The sequence below is a fragment of the Octopus bimaculoides genome, chromosome 7, assembly GCF_046866305.1.
Source record: "Octopus bimaculoides isolate indiv1 chromosome 7, ASM4686630v1, whole genome shotgun sequence".
NCBI classification, from domain to species: Eukaryota; Metazoa; Mollusca; class Cephalopoda; order Octopoda; family Octopodidae; genus Octopus; species Octopus bimaculoides.
Window position 1 is genome coordinate 29773279 of NC_142934.1, and position 21456 is coordinate 29794734.

Consider the following 21456-nt stretch of genomic DNA (forward strand, 5'->3'; position numbering starts at 1 on the left):
AAGAGACCGATAGAATAAATACTAGGTTTATAGAGAATAAGTCCTGGGGTTGATTTGTGCAACTAAAAGTTGGTGCTCCAGCATGGCCGCAGTCAAATACCTGAAACAAATAAAAGATATATATATATATATATATATATATATATATAAACAAAATATTCAAGCACTAAGGTTTGAAATAAGATGTCACTATTGTTAATATCATCTGTGGATAAAATTAAAAATTGATGGTATCAACAGTATCAACATAGGTGGTTCGCAGGCAAAAAGCATTATTTAGCTATAAATTGCAAATCAGCATGAAGCATAAGGATGTAGAAAAGCATCAACCTGCTAGAAATAAGAGCTAAAAGTCTTAATTAAAGCACCAAGATAACAGAAATAACAGGAGGCGAGGAAACGGAAAGAATTACTACATTCAAAAGCACAACTATGAAAGATTATGCTGAGTTTCAGCTTTTGGAAATTTAATCCTTGAACCTCTTCAGTGTAGACCACCTAGTAAAAATTCAAGACTGTCACATTATATTCCGTTAGTGTACTGGTTTTATTTTATATAAAAGTATGCATACTGTATTAAAAGGGTATGTCTGTTTATAGCTCTTCTAATATATAGTTATATATACATGTATATTACTATATATTTAATATATATATAACCAATAGAATTAACAAATATGATATTTGTAATATTTATTTGCACTTTGTATTATTATTGATATTTCAGTTTTAGATATATCTTGTGTATTGGTTATGAGAAGTGAACAGCAAGGAATAAGTTCAAAACAATCAATATGTCTTTTAGTGTTAAACCGTTTGTCTATGAAAAAGATACATTGGTCAAAGGTGCACAAGAAAAACCTTGCAGCACACTATGGGATATATGAATAAACTGATTTGTTGTTTGTGTATTCAGTCTAAATGAACAGTAGAATTAGGTGCAAGCATAGCTGTGTGGTTAAGAAGCTTGTTTCCCAGCCATGTGATTTGGAGTTTAGTTCCACTGTGGCACCTGATGAAAGTGTCTTCTACTATAACCCCAGCCAACTAAAACCGTGTGAGTGGATTTTGTAGACAGGAAATGAAAGAAGCCTGTTATGTGTGTGTGTGTTTCCAGTCCTCTGTAGAAAACTTGCATAGCCATGGAGAGAGGTGAGGGTTGGTGACAGGAAGGACATCCAACCTTAGAAATTCTGCCTCAACAAATTTTGTCTGACCCATTCAAGTGTGGAAAAAATGAACATTAACACATTATAACACCAAGAAAAACATGCATTTCCAGTAACCAAATGACTTTTGCCCAGGTGGGGTTCATCTAGCTCCAGTGCAGTCAGGACCATAGTTTAACCTTTTGTTACTATATTTCTTTTGAAATATCTTTCAGTTAATTTTGAATATATTGAAGATTTTAGTGAAATAACTTTGTCTAGTGCTTGGAAAATCTTGAAGGAAGGCTTTAATTTGGATCTTTTTAAAAATGTAAGCTTATATCATAAAACCGGGGACAGTCTTAGACAGGTTAATATAAGAAGGTTTAACTGTCCATCTATCACCGGTATATTTGAATGTTGAACTGTCTGATATGTACAACTGTGGTGTTGAACATGATTGTATTGGAGTCAGGGTTTTTATATGTATTTGTATGTATATACAGGTTGCATAAGATATTTGAGGACATCCCTTTTTTGGGTCATTGCTGCATTTTTTGCTAACTCTGTATAATCTTTGTTTCAGAAAATAATAATGGCAGACCCTCCATTTACTCAAGAAATGAAAAGGTATGCAGTTATTGTGGTTATAAAGGCTGAGCATAGGGATTTAGAAATACCTTGATTTTTAAAAGTTGCCAGATCTTTTGTCTACAAAGTTTGTAAGGAGCTAGAGACTGGAGATGGAAACATATCACCAGTATCAAAGCTTAAAAAGCATTCTAAATGCTCTGAAATCATCAGAACACTTAAATTTATCCAGCAAGTTCAACAGACCATCGATTACAATCCCAGAAAGTCCATGAGGTCAATTACAAAAGATCTCCATGTGTCAGAAGGAACAGTCAGAAATGTTGTCCCCAAAGACATCAGATATAAGTCTTATATGGATGAGGAAAGGTCAATTTGTCAGAAAAGTAAAAGAAAATCACTACATCAGATCAAAAAGGTTCTTAAACAAACTGAAAAATCCAGCAGAAGATTTGATTTGATTTTTCTCAAACGAGAAAAACTTCAACCAAGATCAAAAAGTTAACAGAAGAAATGACAGATGGTTATGTGCAGACCCTTCTGAAGTTCCAAGTGTCATGCATACAAAATTTCCTGCAACTGTCATGGTTTTAGGGGTTGTCAGCAATGAAGGACATGTGATGCCTCCTTACTTCTTTCCACAAATCCTGAGAGTTAACTCTGCCACCTACATTGAGGTTCTGGAAACAATTGTTAAGACCTGGATAGACAGTGTATGCAATGGAAGGCCATATGTATTTCAGTAAAACTCTGCACTGTCACCCATGGCTCTAGTAACACAGGAATGGATGGTTGAAAATTTTCTTGATCACATAACCCCTAACATTTGGCCTCCTAATTCCCCAGATCTCAATCCATTGGAATATTACATGTGGAGTGTTGTTGAGAGAGAGGTCAATGAAGACACCCATAGCACCAAAGATTCTTTGAAAGCTGCCATAGTCAGAGTAATGTCCAAAATGAACCAGAACCACTTGATATGAGCATGTAGATGATTTAGATCTCATTAGAAGCAGTTGTTGGAGCTGAAGGTGGTTTTATTGTATAATATTATAGAAAAGGTTTATTTTTATCCTCATAGCATTTTTTGATAAATAAAGTTATTATCTGTTATTATATATCTGTTTTAATAAACATAAATCTGTCCTCAAATATCTTATGCACCCTGTATATATATATATATATATATAGTCAACAGATGAGATCCAGAAATTCTCATTATAGAAGATACATAGTAGTGCTCAAATGATTCAACCTTAGACTCCGATGTCTTTACAGGGGATCGATTCCATGAGGTAAAGAATGGCTAAAAGTGGGATCAAGTTGAGCAGATATGGAAGCAGCTATGCAGATTAACAAATTAGATATGTTAAATATAACAGTTTGGCAAAAAACGAAGGGTATCAGATAGCAAATATTTAAAGTATAAATATATAGTTATTTATAATAATAGATCCAACTTACACAGAGCACAAATGACAAAAATTATAACATGATTTTTACCTCCCCTTTAATTTTTCTCTGTCGGTTGTACTCTGTGTAAATTGGATCTATTAATATAAATATCTATATATTTATACTTAAATATTCATTATCTGAAAGTCTTCCTGTTTTTTTACTTTCTCATTTTGCACGTTTACATACATACTTTGTATTTCATACTCAAACTGTTATATTTAACATATCTAATTTGTGTATCCGCATAATTGCCTCTATACGTGTGTGTGTATGTATATATATATATATATATATATATATATATATATATACTAGCAGAAATACCCGGCGTTGCCCGGGTTAAAGAGAATAATGAAATCTAAAAACGCCGTCTAGACTACGCATCATCTTTATATATAGAGATGTATATACACACACGCACCCAAACACACGTATATATATGTATATCAATATAAATATATGAAAGTCAATGAAGTTTCGTAAAAGAACGTGATCGTGTACATACTTTCTTGCTGTTGTAATTATAACACCTCATTGTAAACTATGTTCCTTGTTTTCCCTTGTGGAGCATATACAAATAGGTTTTTTGTTGCTGCCCACTCTTGAGCAGCCAACATACATGTGAGAAGCAGGGCTCTTCCAAGAGAAGACCAGCTACAGACAGTGTTTGACCCTGATATTTGTTTATGGACATGGCAAAAGTCACACGGAGGGGGAATTGTAGTCTTCTGAATGTAAAAGGAATGTCTGCTCCTGATGGAGTAAGAGGAATTCTTGTAATAAAGACGTCATCCCCTTTTGCACATCCAGAAAGAATGGTAGCCTCGATAACGTGTGACATCATTTTCTAAATAATGCTCATCTGTTATGTTCGGGTTAAAATTTCATCAACATCAAAAATATATGAATTTTCATGGGAGTTATGGCCGTTATGCAAAGAATATAATTTCCAAATTTCATAAAGATCCATTCAGTACTTTTGACGTAGTTTTGGATAAGAAAACAAATGACTAATGTGTGTTTTTGTGTGCATGTGTATGTGTGTGTGATGGGTGTATATATGTATAGATATCTGTATGCATGTATATATGTATATATGTGTACATATTACATGTACATCTATATATATATATATACATCTACACATATGTATACATATACATGTATGTATAGATCTATATATATATACATATACATGTACATCTATATGTATACATATAGGCGCAGGAGTGGCTGTGTGGTAAGTAGCTTGCTTACCAACCACATGGTTCCGGGTTCAGTCCCACTGCGTGGCACCTTGGGCAAGTGTCTTCTACTATAGTCTCGGGCCGACCAAAGCCTTGTGAGTGGATTTGGTAGACGGAAACTGAAAGAAGCTCGTCGTATATATGTATATATATATATATGTATGTGTGTGTGTTTGTGTGTCTGTGTTTGTCCCCCGAGCATTGCTTGACAACCGATGCTGGTGTGTTTATGTCCCCGTAACTTAGCGGTTCGGCAAAAGTTACCGATAGAATAAGTACTAGGCTTACAAAGAATAAGTCCCGGGGTCGATTTGCTCGACTAAAGGCGGTGCTCCAGCATGGCCGCAGTCAAATGACTGAAACAAATAAAAGAATAAAAGAATAAAAGAATACATCTCTCTCTTTCTCTCTCTCTCTCTCTCTCTGAAAGTATCTGTCATTACAGTATCGAAATGGTGTACATGTATATGTATACATATACATCTCTCTCTCTCTCTCTCTCTTTCTCTCTCTTTGAAAGTATCTGTCACTACAGTATCGAAATGTGATTGTTTCAGTTAGTGGAATAGTTTCATTTTTAAAGTGAAAGTATTTGACATGAGTGTTTTTGTTTCACTTTTGACACGTAATACTTAAATAGTGGAGGAGATATGTTGCCGTGTGCTCGAACTCTGCAAGAAGTTAATAATTTTTTTTGACTAAAACACAACGGGAACCCTAAGTAAGGCATGTGTAAAATTTGAATGAAATTGGTTGCGTAGTTCTCGAGTTTTAGGGATTCACACAGACAGACACACATTCTCATTTTTATATATATAGATATAGATATATATATATATATATATATATATATATATATATATATATATATATATAGAGAGAGAGAGAGAGAGAGAGAGAGAGAGAGAGAGAGAGAGACACACACACACACACACACACACACACAGTTAAAAGGAAGATTTCATGTTAGTTGTGTGACATTGAAACAGGTAGCAAATTAGAAATTGCCAGTATAATTGGATATATATCCAATCATACAGTTTTGAAATCTGATCTAACTCAAAACAATATGGAAAACTATGCTTAAAAAGATGATGTTGAAGATTTGACTATTTTCTTTGTAGCAAATTACTTTTAATGTACATTAATTAAAGCTGGTTGGCATGTCTTTATTAAACTAAGAGATCTGCATCTAGCAAGATCTGAGAAACAAGAAAATAAATAAGAACTTTATTTTATGAAGAAGAAAGTCAATAAATAAAATAGGTAGCAGTCAACTAATGAGCAATTCACTTGACTATATTCACTACCTCAAATTTTATGTTAGGTATAATAATAATAATAATTATCATTAAGGCAATGAGCTGGCAAAATTGTTAACATACTGGGTGAAATGCATTGCAGCATTTCGTCCATCTCTGTGTTCTGGGGTCAACTTTGCCTTTCATCCTTTCGGGGTTGATAAAATGAGTACTAGTTGAACACTGGGGTTGATGTAATTCACTGGACCCTCCCCCAAAATTTTACATTAATGGTCTAAAGTTAGAGATGAGTGATAGACATTATATGAATTGATGTTGTATATAATGAGTTATTCTTTCCTAAAATAGAGAATAATATTAATATACTCTGCTAAAAGACAGGCACTTGAAAGTATATGTAAAAATTGTGATACTTATATTTAGTGAAACATTGGTGGCAAAATCAAACAACTCCCGTTGATTGGAAAAGAATGTATCATGTACAGTGTACACCTAATATGGTCCATTAAATGTTCAGTGTTAGTTTGTGACAAATTAACTGGGAAGTAACTAAACTGTATATTGTTAAACGTTATCAAAATTGGTTAAACTGTTGAAAATCAATGTGAAAGTCTTATCATCATCATCGGTATCATTTTTATGTCCACTTTTCATGCTGGCATGAGTTGAGCAGTCAGATAGGATCCAACAGATCAGAGGGCTATGTCTTACTCCAGTGTCTCATTTTTTTGGTATAGTTTCCACAGCTGGACACTCTTCCTAATGCCAACCATTTTAGAGTGCACTAGGTTGTCATTTGCAAGATTAAAGAACCAAATATTGCCAACAAATGCTAATTGTCTGACATCTGATTGTAACATTCTCAGCATATAGTAGGCTGATTAAGTATGCTTACTATCTTGTTGCTCAGTTTCATTTAGTAAAAGTAGCATAGCTGTTGCCCTCACTTAATTGTTATGATTGTTGTTAATCTTTTACTGTGGTAAATTAAGTGTTGCTACCTAACTACCTGGTTTTGTATGAAAGTGATATACATTGATGTTAATATAATACAAAGTAAGGATGACATTGTACTTGAATTGTTAATGTATGAAAACATCATCATTTTAACAACCACTTTTTCATGCTTGCATAGCTCAGATGAAATTCATTGAAGCAAATTTTGGTATGGTTGAATGCCCTTCCTGTTGTCAACCCTAAGTAAAGTAATATTTGTCCATGGCAGGACATGCATTTCCTGGAAGATTAGAAATGAAATACACCACTGACATGATGGTGATGCAGCTATCATCATTCAATGTCAAGACAAGGAGAGAGATATTTGTGTATGTGTGTCTCTCTCTCCTTGTCTTGACATTGCATGATAGATGCATCATATATATGTATATGTATATATGATGGGTTTCTTTCAGTTTCCATCTACCAAATCCATTTGCAAAGCTTTAGTCTATCCAAGGCTATAGCAGAAGACACTTGCCCAGAGTGGAACTGAACCTAAAATCCAAGCAATTGTAAGCAAACTCCTTATCCTCACAGCCATACCTGCACTTCTAAGGTTTCAAATGTGTACAGGCTTATCATTAGAATTTAATAAACTGCAAATTAGCTGGTTCACTTGGCAAGGAAGTTCATCAGCTATAATAGGTAGCTTGTCAGTTTAAATCTCTCTCTCTCAGCATAGTAAAGTTTATAACAGTTATCAATATGAGATGTGTCTCAAATAGATGTGACTGATGGCTGTTTCCATAACTAAAAGGACTTCTAAAAAAATTTTTTATTAGCCATTTCAGTGATCATTTCATTTTATGGGTTTTTTTTTTTTTTTTTTCTTTTAGTTTAGATTTCTGACCAATCTTTTGTAAGATCATGGAAAAATCACTGTTGTAGTGTTGTGAGATGTGTTTTGGGCTCTCTACCATAGAAACTATGAAAATGTAATGTTTATCTTGACAGAGCAGTATCTTTTACCTGGCATAGAGTTAATAGATTTATTTCCCAATATAATTTTATTATTCATTTTAATTTAATTCTCTAAAACTGGCAGCCATAATGCAATTTTTCCGAGTCCTGTTATTGTTTAGGATTAAATGCAGTAATTTCTGCAATCTACAGATCTTTCCAGTCTATGCTTCCATAAATTTAAGAGATCCACACCTCTTCCATTTTCCTGCCTGTAGATGATTTATGCTATAATACACTGTGGTAGGTATATGACACTCCTCTGACATACCCACAAGAAAGAGTTGAAGACTGCACTGTAAACCAACAAAAAATTGTTATTTTTACGTACAATATTCCCTCTGCTTACAGCTGTGAGACTATACCATGATGTGGTATCTATTTACAGCTCGGTGAACTGGGCTTTCAGTTGCTATGGACCAGTAAAATTATATAAGCTTGAATGAAGCTGTTACATTTCATTAATTAGCTTGTTAGAGAATTATAGATATATCTAACAATGTTTCTCTCCACAATAAGACAACCTTCTTTCCTTTTTTTGGCTTTTAAAGATTATCTTTGTATTATTATAAAGTTTACTGAAGAAATTTTTTATAACTTTGTTTCACTCATCGTTTACTTTCATACTTTTATGCATGTTTGCCCATTTGTCTTTTGAATCTCTGATACCATTCTTATATTCTTCCATTCTGATTGGACAAAAATTTCCATTAAAAACTTTATCTCTAAAAGCCATTTTAAGCAACTTCCAATTTACCACTATTCTCAACCTTGCTTATCTATTCTAAATCTACAGTTCCTACTTGAGAGAATGGATGCCTTGGCACATAATGCAATAACTAATATTGCAGGTAGAATAACAGAAATGTCTCCTTGGGCTCGAGTAAAAATAAAACAAGTTCTACTCTATGTTAGAGTGAATATGTTTAACAATTAATTGCAGCCAATTTGTTAGGTTATGTACTGAATCATAAAAAAATGACCATATTGGCTGAACAAACAACTCACTGTTATTGTACCAACACACAGGTGAGTGTGTAATAAATCATAGCAAGCAATCATGTCTAAGTCTTTTTATTTTGCATGCAAAAAAAGAAGAAAAAAATAGACATGACAATATTGCTCTAAATATATTTTTCTGCTTGAACTTTTACAGTTTTGTTCACAATCTGACTAAGTCCTGCTCTTCCCCGATCATATATAGATGTAGATATATGCACACACACACACACACACACAAACACACAGAGCAACAAACCAAATTAATTTTGACTGGTTTTGGGGGAAGGCTAAGGTACTGCTTCTGTTGTTTGGTGTCAAGTCTTTAAATTGTTTATACAATCTTGCAGTTGAAAGTATTAATTATTAATAAAAAGTATTCTTGCTATAAATTTCAAAAAAATGACAATATTTATGGAAAATGTGATGTACTACAAGATGTAAAATATGTATAAAAAAGAAAATTTAAAATAAATCAGGATACCACAAATGTTCATGTTTTTTCTTTTTTCTTAATTTGGAATAAGTGATCTGTCCAAAAAGAGACTGCACATCACCATCATTTAACCCTTTAGGATTCAGATTACTCTGTAAAATGTTATGCTTATTTATTCTCATTGTTTTGTATTAATCATGCATTATGTCGTAGCTTCAAGATTTTGATGATGTAATTGTAAATTTTTAGAATGTCATTGCAGGGTAGGTATGAGAGACCAGATGTGGACGATGTGGACATAAATCAGAATATTTGGGTCTGATATGGCTGGTTTAAATGCTAAAGGGTTAGCATCCACTTTCCCATGCTTGCATGGGTCTGACAGAATCCATTGAGACAGTTTTTCTAAATTCAGATGCTCTTCCTTTTGTCAACCCTCACCTATTTCCAGGTAAGGTAATAAACATCACTTGTATAATAGTGATGCTCCTTTACAACCATCACATGCTATTAAGACAAGGATACGCACATATATACATACAAATCTATCCCTTTATCAATCTTCTCTACCCACTATTTATTGTAGGGATGTAGGTGCACAGTCCTCGGGCACTTCCTCCATAGGGTCCTATCAGAAGCAAGCCATCACCAGATTTTTCAGCTGGATTGCCAAGCACTACCAACTGAGTCTATGGATATTACCCAACCAACTTGTTTCTGATTTATTCCTAAGTCAGCTTGGCTTAAAGAATCTGTCTTGCTCTTCTTTCCTGTAACATTCTAATCACATGTCTGCAGTAATGGAGTTGTGACCTGTCAATGCAGAGGAGTGGCAGCTTGACCTAGAGAGACTCCCTGAGCTGCACATCCTGTCAAGTAACATTACTCCAGAGACCTTTTGGAGGACCCCCATTCCAGCCACTTGTTTTCCTGATCATATTCTTTTACCCAAAATTCATAACCATAGGTGAGGATAGAAATGAAAACCAAATAGAAAATAGTAGGTTTGTTTTTTTTTTTTGCCAACCTCTCTACTTCTGAAGAACAAATGCTGGATCTAGCACACTACTGTGACAACATCTGCAATTCTAGCATTCAATTCAGCTTCCTGCCATCTATCACTCATATATATTCAGTGTGTGTCAGTTTTTGTGGTTATTTGTATGAATTTACAAAAAGATGGATAGCTGTACTTGAAAACAAATTGGTACAAATAATCTTGAGAATTCTTTTATTACATCTGTTCAGTGAATCCATCATTAGCAACAACGGCTGCTTCAATATGCAGCTGGAAATGTTGAAATGTCCAAATCAGATGATCTTTATCAATTTTGGACATAGTGCTGGTTATGGTTGACTTGAGAGATTGTATGATGTTATGGGGGTATTCGCTGACCTCGCTCTCAACTACACCCCATACATAGTGATGCAGTGGATTGAGGTCTGTTGAGTTAGGAGGCCATGTGTCTGGGAGAACATGATCATGGAGATTGGCATGCATCCACGCTTGGGTTGTCCTAGCCTTATGAAATGGCACAGGGTCTTGTTGAAAAACATGATCTTCTGTTGCATACTCTGTCTATCCAGGACCTCACAACTTTCTCCAACACTTCTGAGTAGACAGCAACCTTGTGAAAAAAAGTGAGGAGACATAACATCTTCCCTGTTGACAACTCTCAGAACTATCACTGCTGCTAGGAACTTAGCATGCATGACAACTAGAATCTCATTCAAGTCTCTACACAACCATCTGTTATTCCTTCAGTTTACCTTTTGGTCCTGATCAAAGTTTTTTCCCATCAGAGAAAAACCAAAGCATTCCAGCCTCTTACTATTTTAACTTCTTTAGCAAGCATTTTGCATAGATCGAATGATCCTTTCTTGTCACATCCAACATAAACTAACGTGTGACTTGTACCTGATGTCCTCATGCACAACTCTTCTGGTGGTGCATTATGAAGCTATAGAATGGCTCTGATTGACTTTCCAGGGTTTTTCTTATTTCTTAGATTTTGTGTGCAATGTAAAAGTGTTCTAATGGTACTAGAATCCTGGCATGCATTTTGTGCTTAGCTGCTGATGTTGGATCCTAATCAGCAGCTTCCAACTTTGACAGCAAAAGATCAAGCAACTTTCAGAAAATGAGCTATCTCTGTATCACAATGCTGCGCTTTTAAGGTAATAATTATAGTGTGTCTTTTCATTTGCTGAGTCAACCTGATGTCTGAAATTATTTATTTGAAAAGTAAGGTAAGCGAAAAAAGTTAGAAGGAAGTTAGAGCTCTTGAAAGAAGTGTCCTCCAAAAACTGATGCACCCTCTGTGTGTTTGTATATATATACCTCTCCAACTATCTATCCATATATATATGTGTGTGTGTGTGTGTCATTCAAATTTACAGAAAACAAAAGACAAAAAAAGGTAAAGGAACAACAAGCAGGTGCATTAGTTTAATGCTCAAGAAGAATGGAAAAGTCTTTGGCATTTCAAGTATAAGCTTTTTGTCAGAAAGAATTGAGAGAGAAAAATGTGTATGAATTAACAGTTCAACATATATATATATATTAAATTCAAATTACGATGAACGTAAACAAACAAACAAAGTTTGCTTTTAGAAACGCTGAGATGTCTTAGAAAATTAAAGAAGTGATTTTAAATTCTCAAACGCAGGATAATGCTAATAATATAGCCTGAACAGGATAAGATACCCCTATATATATACATATATCACTGGCTCCTTTCAATTTCTGTCTACCATATTCATTCACAAAGCTTTGGTTGGCCCAAGGATATAGTAGAGAACACTTGCCCAAGATACCTTGCAGTGGTACTACTGAACTGGAGACTATATGATTGGCATGCAAGTTTCTTAACCAAAGAGCACAAATGTTTTTAAGAGACCTATCTCATTCAAATATAATTTGATCCCAAAGTTGAAATCCTTCCTGTAAGGTTACCAATTTCAGAGGCCAGTTGTCATGCATGCTAAGTTCCCAGCAGCAGTTATAGTTCTGAGAGTTGTCAAAAGGGAAGATGTCATGTCTCCTCACTTTTTTTCACAAGGCTGCTGTCTACTCAGAAGTGTTGGAGGCTAGAAGAGATTTTTTTCCTGTTTTGGAACACATTTTCATCAATCTCTTCTAGCCTCTGAAATTGGTAACCTTACAGGAAGGATTTCAACTTTGGGATCAAATTTGGAGAATTGGGCAGCTAAAGATCGAGTCATGTCTTACTTTGTCCAAAAATCATGGAAAAAGAGCAACCTGTAAACTGTTCTGTTCTTGAGGCATACCATTAATCTTCTGTTTGTCCATGCCTCAGGTGTCTTCCTTTACAGTGCTTTTTTCAAATGTCTCATGTCAACCAAGTAAATTTCTTTTTTGTCTATGTGGAACAAACCCATAATGTATGATGCCCTGCCCAGAAAAAAAGTTATCATTTTCTCAACTGAGTGGCTCTAATAGGCTTCTTTTGATCCTGGTGATGATGATTTCATGCATTGTGACAACTGTGTTTTGATTAACATCATAACTTTATACTTGTGTTTTTTTTTTGTTTTGACATAGTAGTCATGCACCAGTGGCTATTTTTTTTTAGCATTTTGCAGAATCATCAGCATTTGAACAATCAAGTAGCTCCTGTCAGTTAATCATTTCATTTTCTTTTTTTCATCTGATAGCAGATGCAACATTATGCAGCTTCAAATTTTGTTTTAAAATCATGTGGCACATTCCCATTTTTCCAAAAGAAATAGACAACACTATATTTCTTAGAAACCTCATGGATAGCCAGGCTATGATTTTCATGGAACATGGCACACACTTTCACAATCTGATTTTCCATTGTTGTGGAAGGTTGTCCCAATATGGAATCATCTCTGGTGGTTGTTCTGATGTTGAAATGCTGGTACCACTTATGATATTGGGTACAGCTCAAACAGTCCTCCCCTTGAGTATGTTGCGTCATTAGAAAAGTTTTCATTAAGGTTTTCCCAATTTGAAGCGGAATTTCATGCAAACACATTGCTCTTCCAAATCCTTCCTTTTTCAGCTTCAGACAAATCATCAAATACATGAAATATACATTCACTCTGCATGTGTAGATCAAAGACTAACTGAAATTGGCTAATACTGAAATGAAGGTAAAGGGTACCCATCCACTGTACCCTAGTTGTAAACATGCTGCACCAACTGGTTGAAGGTATTATTTTAAGAGTTCAGTTTCTTTTTGGACAGATCTATGGTGTACAGTGAGCACTAAAGAGTGAGAAATAAACTCCTGGCAAGTTAAATATGTGATATGAGTTTGAGTGCTGGTCAGAGCTATTTGACTTCATTTATTATTTGTACCATTTTGTTGAAAAATACTACCTTTGTTTCCATTATGAAAATAATGTAGAATTTGAAAAATATATTTTTTTTATTAACCCTTTAGCATTTAAACAGACCACATCCAGCCCAAACTGGCCAGATCTAGCCTCCCACACCTACCCTGCAATGTCATTCTAAAAATAAACAATCACATCTTTGAAATTTCAAAGCTACAAGGTAATACAAGATTAATTTTTTTAAATGTGAATAAATAAGCATTACATTTGACAAAGTAATCTGAATGCTAAAGGCTTAAAGTAATGTTTGGCACATAAATTAGCCTGAAATGTTATTTGATGTAACGTTTTAATTTAGATCATATTAAAAGAGGAAGTTTGTGACAACCAGGAGCAGTCTCAGGTGGGTTGGTATCAAAAAGGTTAAAGCTCTCATAACTTGAAATAGAATGTCACAATATTCCATTTTTGCATTCTCTAAAATAAAACACTTCATACGCAATAAAAAAGAAACCTGTTATGCAACTCTGAATCTATATATAATTTGTATATGATTGCTAGGTTGAAACACTATCAGATTACTGCTATATATTTTTTTAAGACAACTTAGTTGTGATTCTGTTCTGAAAGGATTTCAGTCATGTTGCTAATTCAATTGAATACAACATATTACTGGTAATTAGTTACCTTTGTTGTACACTTCAACAAAGAATGTACTCAAGACAAAAATGCTGCAAGATGTTTCTACCAACACACCACTTTCAATAATGATAAGTAAAGATATAAAGATTAATCATACAATGGCTGTATGGTTAAGAAGTCTGCTTTCCAGCCATGTAGCTTGAGATTCAGTCTCCCTACATGGCACCTTGGGTAAGTGTCTTCTACTATATCCCTGGGTTGATCAAAGCCTTGTGAATGGATTTGATAACCAGAAACAGAAAGAAGCCCATCATATATATGCATGTGTATGTAAAGTAAAGAGTATGTCATATAATATATATATTATCAACCACATGCACTTAACATATATGCTCCATGTATTTGCCAGTAGACTGTGATTTGGCATGGTGGAGAATACTCTCTCAAAGTGCCAGGTGTTAAAACACCTGAAATTTATGGTCAAGTGAGATAACTCACCTCTAATCCCATTCAAGAGTGACAGACCTTGATGTTTCACCATTTTTGTGGCTTATCAACATCACATACCTGAACAGGATCAGAGATGAATCATATAGCCAGTCCACAACTTACATGCATATAGCATGCAAACTATGTGCAGGTATGCCCAGACAATGTATAATGTGTGTAAGTGTCTTCTCATCTTGACATTGTGTGGTAGTTGTAAACATGTGTCACCATCACACAAGTGGTGTTCATTTACAATCTTCCATGGAGATATGTTCAGCAATGGATAAGAAGATATCTTGCTTGGAAGCAAGTGAAGGTTGGTGACAGGAAGGGGATCTGTCCATAGAAAATCTACCTCAATGAATTCCATCTGATCTATCTATGCAAGCATGGAAAAGTAGACATTAACAATTATAATGACAATATTAACAAGTATTCAATCTTGATATAATGTACTGGAAAAGAGATAAGTACCATTGGCAGTTTTATATTTGTGTTAGTTTGACATGACTGAGCTAAATGGATTTGATGTTGCTATTGAAAATTCTCTACTAAATATATCTGAACAGAGGATTTGCTTGTTGTCTTCTTTCTTAAGTCCTTTGACTCCATGAAGAACACAGGGTAGCAAAAAGAGGTCTCCATCTGTCTTGATCTTTGACACTGGATTGCATTTGTTACCTAGGTGTTAGCTAGGTGCATCACTTTTAATGAACCTACTCCATGTTGTTTTCCTTGGTGAGAGAAGGTTGTTCTACTTTGTAGTTTCCTTTCAGTTTCCACTATGTTGCTTCATATGCAATGTCTGAGGACTATCTCTCCTTACCAGGAGAGGTTGTTGGCGTTTCAGTAGAACTGCAGAAAATTGATTGTGCATTACCTTAACCCACCCTACCATTCTCCTTCTTTCTCAACTGGGCTTGGTGGAGTTATTTGCTTCATAAACAGGCTTTAAAATGTTGAAGGTTTAATCACATGTCCAAGTCTTGTTTTGACATCTTCCTCTGTACTTGATGTAGTGAACACCATGCTACCTAGATACATAAAGCTTCACTTCATTCAACATATGATTTTCAAGAGAGTATTTGGCAATTAATATACAAAATTAATACTGTGTCCACTGCCAAGCTACTAAGTTCATACTGGCCTATCTCTTTGACTGTGAATAGTTAGAACAGTGATAGTTCATAGCTATAAACTATGTAGCTCAAATGTTTCTCATAGTTGGGGGAACGGGGCTTTGAGAATTGAAACTGGAGGGGACAGACAAATTGCCCTTGGTTCAAAATGATCTAAGTTATAACCTTCCATCAAACTCTCATGCTAATTTATGTTCCAAACTCCACTTAATAATGACAAATTAAATTTTACTAAATTATTCATCATTATCATCCTTATTTAACATCTACTTTTCCATGCTTGCATGGGCCAGATGGAAATTGTTAAGGTAGATTTTCCACAGATGGATGCCCTTCCTGTCACCAATCCTCACCTGTTTCCAAGCAAAGTAATATTTCCTCGTGGCCAGACATGCTTTTCATTAGAAGACTGGAAATAAACAACATTGCTTGTATGGTAATGCTGCTCATTTACAACCATCATACACACATACTTACATATACATGTATCACATACGATGGGCTTCTTTCAGTTTCCATCTACCCTATCCACTCACGGGCTTTGGTTGACCTGGGATTATAGTAGAAGATGATGAACAATGATCACTTAACAATGATAACAGATGTTAATAGCTTGAGCAGCATCAGCTCACAATAGTTCTACAAAATAACTGGGTTAGAAGTTCAAATAACATGTTGACATTTTATGTGTTCACTTAGGTAACAGAACAGGAAAGTTACATATGAGAAACTAGTGTCCTGTACAGAGAAAGAATTATTTGTTATCGGCTGGATGTTACAGAAACTTAAAGGAGATGTCAAATCTATTGTTGTTGTTGGCACTCCGTCGCTTACGACGTCGAGGGTTTCAGTTGATCCGATCAATGGAACAGCCTGCTCGTGAAATTAACGTGCAAGTGGCTGAGCACTCCACAGACACGTGTACCGTTAACGTAGTTATCAGTGAAATTCAGCGTGACTCATAGTGTGACAAGGCTGGCCCTTTGAAATACAGGTACAACAGAAACAGGAAGAAAAAGTGAGAGAAAGTTGTGGTGGAAGAGTACAGCAGGGTTCGCCACCATGGAGCTTTAGGTGTTTTCGCTCAATAAACACTCACAATGTGCAGTCTGGGAATCGAAACCGCGATCCTATGACCGCGAGTCCATTGCCCTAACCTCTAGGCCATTGCGCCTCCACTGTCAAATCTATAGACTCGAGATTAATTTAACTAACATCAACTAATTGATTAAATTCTTGGGTTTATATCCGAGAGTGAAATTTAAGTTTGAATACATACATGCATCTGTGTGTGTACATAAATAAACACACACACACATATATATTATCACTTTTACTTGTTTCAGTCATCAGACCACAACCATGCTGGGGTACTACCTTGAATTTTTTTTTTAGTTGAATGAAATGACCCCAGTACTTACTTTCTTTTTTTTTAAGTTAGGTACTTCTTCTATCAGTCTCTTTGCTGAACTGCTAAGTTATGGGAACATAAACACACCAACACTGGTTGTCAAGCAGTAGTGGTGAGCCTGGGCAAATAGAATAAGAATAGCCTGGGCAAAGTTTAGAGAGCTCTTACCCCTGCTGGCGACAAAGGGACTCTCACTCAGAGTAAAAGGCAGACTGTATGACGCATGCGTACGAACAGCCATGCTACATGGCAGTGAAACATGGGCTGTAACTGCTGAGGACATACGTAAGCTCGCAAGGAATGAAGCCAGTATGCTCCGTTGGATGTGTAATGTCAATGTGAATACCCGTCAGAGTGTAAGTATCTTGAGAGAAAAGCTGAACATTAGAAGCATCAGTTGTGGCGTGCAAGAGAGACGATTGCGCTGGTATGGACATGTGGTGAGAATGGATGAGGATAGCTGCGTGAAAAAGTGCCACACCCTAACAGTTGAGGGAACCCGTGGAAGAGGTAGGCCCAGGAAGACCTGGGCTGAGGTGGTGAGGCAAGACCTTCGTACATTGGGCCTCACCGAGGCGATGACTACTGACCGAGACCTTTGGAAATGTGCTGTGCGTGAGAAGACCTGGCAAGCCAAGTAAGATCGTTGCCAGTGCCCCTGGACTGGCTTGTGCGGGTGGCACATAAAAGACACCATTTCGAGCGTGGCCGTTTTCGTGCGGGTGACACATAAAAGCACCCACTACACTCTCTGAGTGGTTAGCGTTAGGAAGGGCATCCAGCTGTAGAAACTCTGCCAAATTAGATTGGAGCCTGGTGTTGCCATCCGGTTTCACCAGTCCTCAGTCAAATCGTCCAACCCATGCTAGCATGGAAAGCGGACGTTAAACGATGATGATGATGATACAACAGGCTTCTTTCAATTTCCATCTACCAATAGCTACAGAAAATGACACTTGCCCAAAGTGCTACACAGTGGAACTGAACCTGAAGTCATGTGGTTGGGAAGCAAACTTCTTACCACACAACCACACCTGCATATGTGTGTGTGTGTGTGTGTGTGTGTGTGTATACACACATACATATATACAAAATAATTAAGGTGGCTAGATACAATTTTAAATCATCATCATCATCATTTAACGTCCGCTTTTCATGCTAGCATGGGTTGGATGATTTGACTGAGGACTGACAAACCAAATGGCTACATCAGGCTCCAATCTGATTTGGCAGAGTTTCTACAGCTGGATGCCCTTCCTAGCGCCAACCACTCCAAGAGTGTAGTGGGTGCTTTTACGTGCCACCGGCACAAGGGCCAGTCAGGCAGTACTGGCAATGGCCTCGCTCAAAATGGTGTATTTTACGTGCCACCTGCACAGGAGCCAGTCCAGCGGCACTGGCAACGACCTCACTCAAATGTCTTTTCACGTACCACTGGCACAAGTGCCAGTAAGGCGATGCTGGTAACGATCATGCTCAAATGGTGCTATTTACATGCCACTGGCACAGAAGCCAGACAGCTGCTCTGGCAATGATCACGCTTGGACAGTGCTCTTAGTGCTCCACTGGTACAGGTGCCATCACAATTTCACTTTCACTTGCCCCAAAAGGTCTTCGCAAGCAGAGTTTAGTGTACAATGAAGGAGATGTTGGCATGGGTGCCAGTTGTCAAATTTGGTTGAGTGTTTATCTAGTGAAACCATGTGTCATCGTTAATACAGTAATGATATTTACACTGATATTTTGATTTCAAAATGAATAAGTAAATAAAGGTTATATCAGGCATTTTGATATCCTATGACAAAGGGCAGTATCAGGTAATTAGATAACAAATTTGTTAATTATGCTACTAAATCCTTTCAAATTCTTAATTTTTTTTCAAAATTAATTTTTACACATAAGCAGTGTATTTCATTAGAATTAGGAGTGAAATGTGTTTATTTCTTGTGATCCTATCAATACAACTGGAAAAAAATTAACCAGAAAATTAATGAGATGTTAGGAACAAATGATGTTTGACCAAATCTAAGCAAGATTTTTCATCACAGGATCTTGTGTACATTGCCTGCTTCTAGCAGTGAACCTGGACAGTGAAAAAGATCCAACTAAGAGGTTGAAAGATATGTTGCTCTTTAGATAGAGACATTAATCTTTTAAAGGCTTTTTACCTACAAGAAGATTTTAGCTTAGCATTACAAGCTAACACTTTTATTTTGTAGCACCACAACTGACAAGAATAGAAAATTCTATTTCCTTGTGGCACCTTATTACAATTAACTGGTTTAATATTTTTAAAATGAAGGGTTGTTACCAGGGATACAGTATATTGAAAGTGATGGAATGATTATTGTTAAGTCCTCTTCATTTAGCTGGCTGTCATCTCAGCTACTTTGTGGTATTTATCTTTAAAAATATGAAGGATCTATTACTTGCCATCAGCAAAGTTACTGTTTTAAGTACTCGATTATGTCAATAATACAATAGAAGTTGACTGACATATTACTTGGAAGATGCTGAAAAGAATGCTGATAAATTGGAAAGAAGAATGAAAATAATGATGATATAAAATGTAAAAGTAAAACATACCTCAGAAGATTTCATTGTTTCAATTTTAGCTATATAAACCAAATGACAAATATCTGATTCAATTGAATTGAACTGAGTGTTTTTAAATGCTGAATAAAATTCATTGGCCAATTCCTGAATTTTGAACTTAACCAGAACTATATACTGATTAGAAGCAGACATAATGTGATGCAGCAGTTGCTGATAGTGGTGGTTATGATGATCTCTATATTAGGAATATAGATATGTTTTATAAAAGCACCAAAAGAAATTTCTTATTATTATTCATACCACTAACAACATTTAATAGAAGAATTTATTGTTGTACATAAGATAAACTGTTGGCCATTTACAGTTAACAACAGCAATAATTACAGACTTGGAGAGAAATACTGCTCTGAGATTACAGAAATCTATTTGTACAGCAACATGCAATTTGCTCAACATAACTGAAAACAATTGTGCTATCTTTGTGGCAATAGAGGTTCTTGGTCGTTTATCTGCACTACCTGTCTTGACCATCTGGTATGGCAAGAATGGAGACACATGTTCAGTTATCTCCACATTCTGCATGGTAAGAGGTGAGACATATGAATGAGTCAGCCATTCTCAATACTTTGCAAAGAGTGTAGGCTCCAAAAGTGGCTTTTTATAGGGTACCCAAAGAAGATTCTAGAAGACTGAATCATGCGACAGCTTCTTGCTGATTGGTTGCTTCATAGACTGATCACGTAAAACTACTGTGGTTTAGTCGTGGTGTCTGACAGGTTACCTGATGGTTAGGTTTCGAATCACTGCTACAATGGTTTGAAATTTGGCACAAGGCCAATAATTTCACAGAAGGGAGTAACTCAATTACATTAACCCCAGTGCTCAACTGATATTTATTTCATTCACCCTGAAAGAATGAAAGGCAAAAATCAACCTCAGTAGAATCATGCTTATAATAATAATGGACACATGGTACATAACAGATTAAACTAGAACATTCTCTGTATCTTTTATACTGTAAAGCTATAAGTATTGCATACATCTTTACAGAAATGTTTCTCAACATAATACAGATATACTTTGTACATAAGTAATTTATAAACTAATATACTAAATGTATAGAAACATTATTTCTTGTTTATGAAAGCTGCTTCTTATCTAACCATATTATAATAATCAAACCCCTCCCCACCTCCAAAATGTGAATGGAATTATAATAACCGTACGATTAAGGCATTTGCTTTGAAATCACGTGGTTCCAGGTTCAATCCAGTTGCATAGCACCTTTGACAAAAGTTTACTATCATAGCCTTGTGCCGATCCAAGCCTTGTGCCGATCCAAGCCTTGTAACTGATATTGGGTACACAGAAACTCGTCAGATAAAGTCTACCTATTCTTGGGTAGTTGGGGTAGCCCCACTCCGTCGTCTAGTTTAACCCTTCACATCCAACACTTGGGTGCTTTTAATGGAGTTCACTCTGTAGCAAGCATTCGGATTGTTTTCCAATCCGACGATAGCTCAATATCTTTCTTCCCTTTCTCTCAGCTGTTTTGGAAGTCTTGCATGAAGTTCATGGGCGTAACCCTAACTCATCTGACTCAGCCATAAATAAATTTTTAAAAAAGTGAAATATATTTTAGATACGTTAGACCCGAAACAATTTTGATCCATATTAAAATGTGAAACTGTTAGAAGACATAAGTAGATAGTTGCCTTATGTATGTAATTTAGAGACAACCACACGCAACTTAAAATACTTAAGTTTTGAGAACTGATTTTCCGGAACAGCTG

The 21456-nt window shown here is 35.8% G+C and overlaps 1 long non-coding RNA gene across 1 annotated transcript; it reads right to left on the minus strand.

Moving 5' to 3' along the window:
- Positions 1–12: 12 nt before the first annotated feature.
- Positions 13–21452, minus strand: LOC149134634 (uncharacterized). Its single transcript, XR_016242581.1, has 2 exons — positions 19694–21452; positions 13–100 (listed from the first exon to the last, which is right to left on the minus strand). It is a non-coding gene; the product is annotated as an uncharacterized LOC149134634 (long non-coding RNA).
- Positions 21453–21456: the final 4 nt, after the last annotated feature.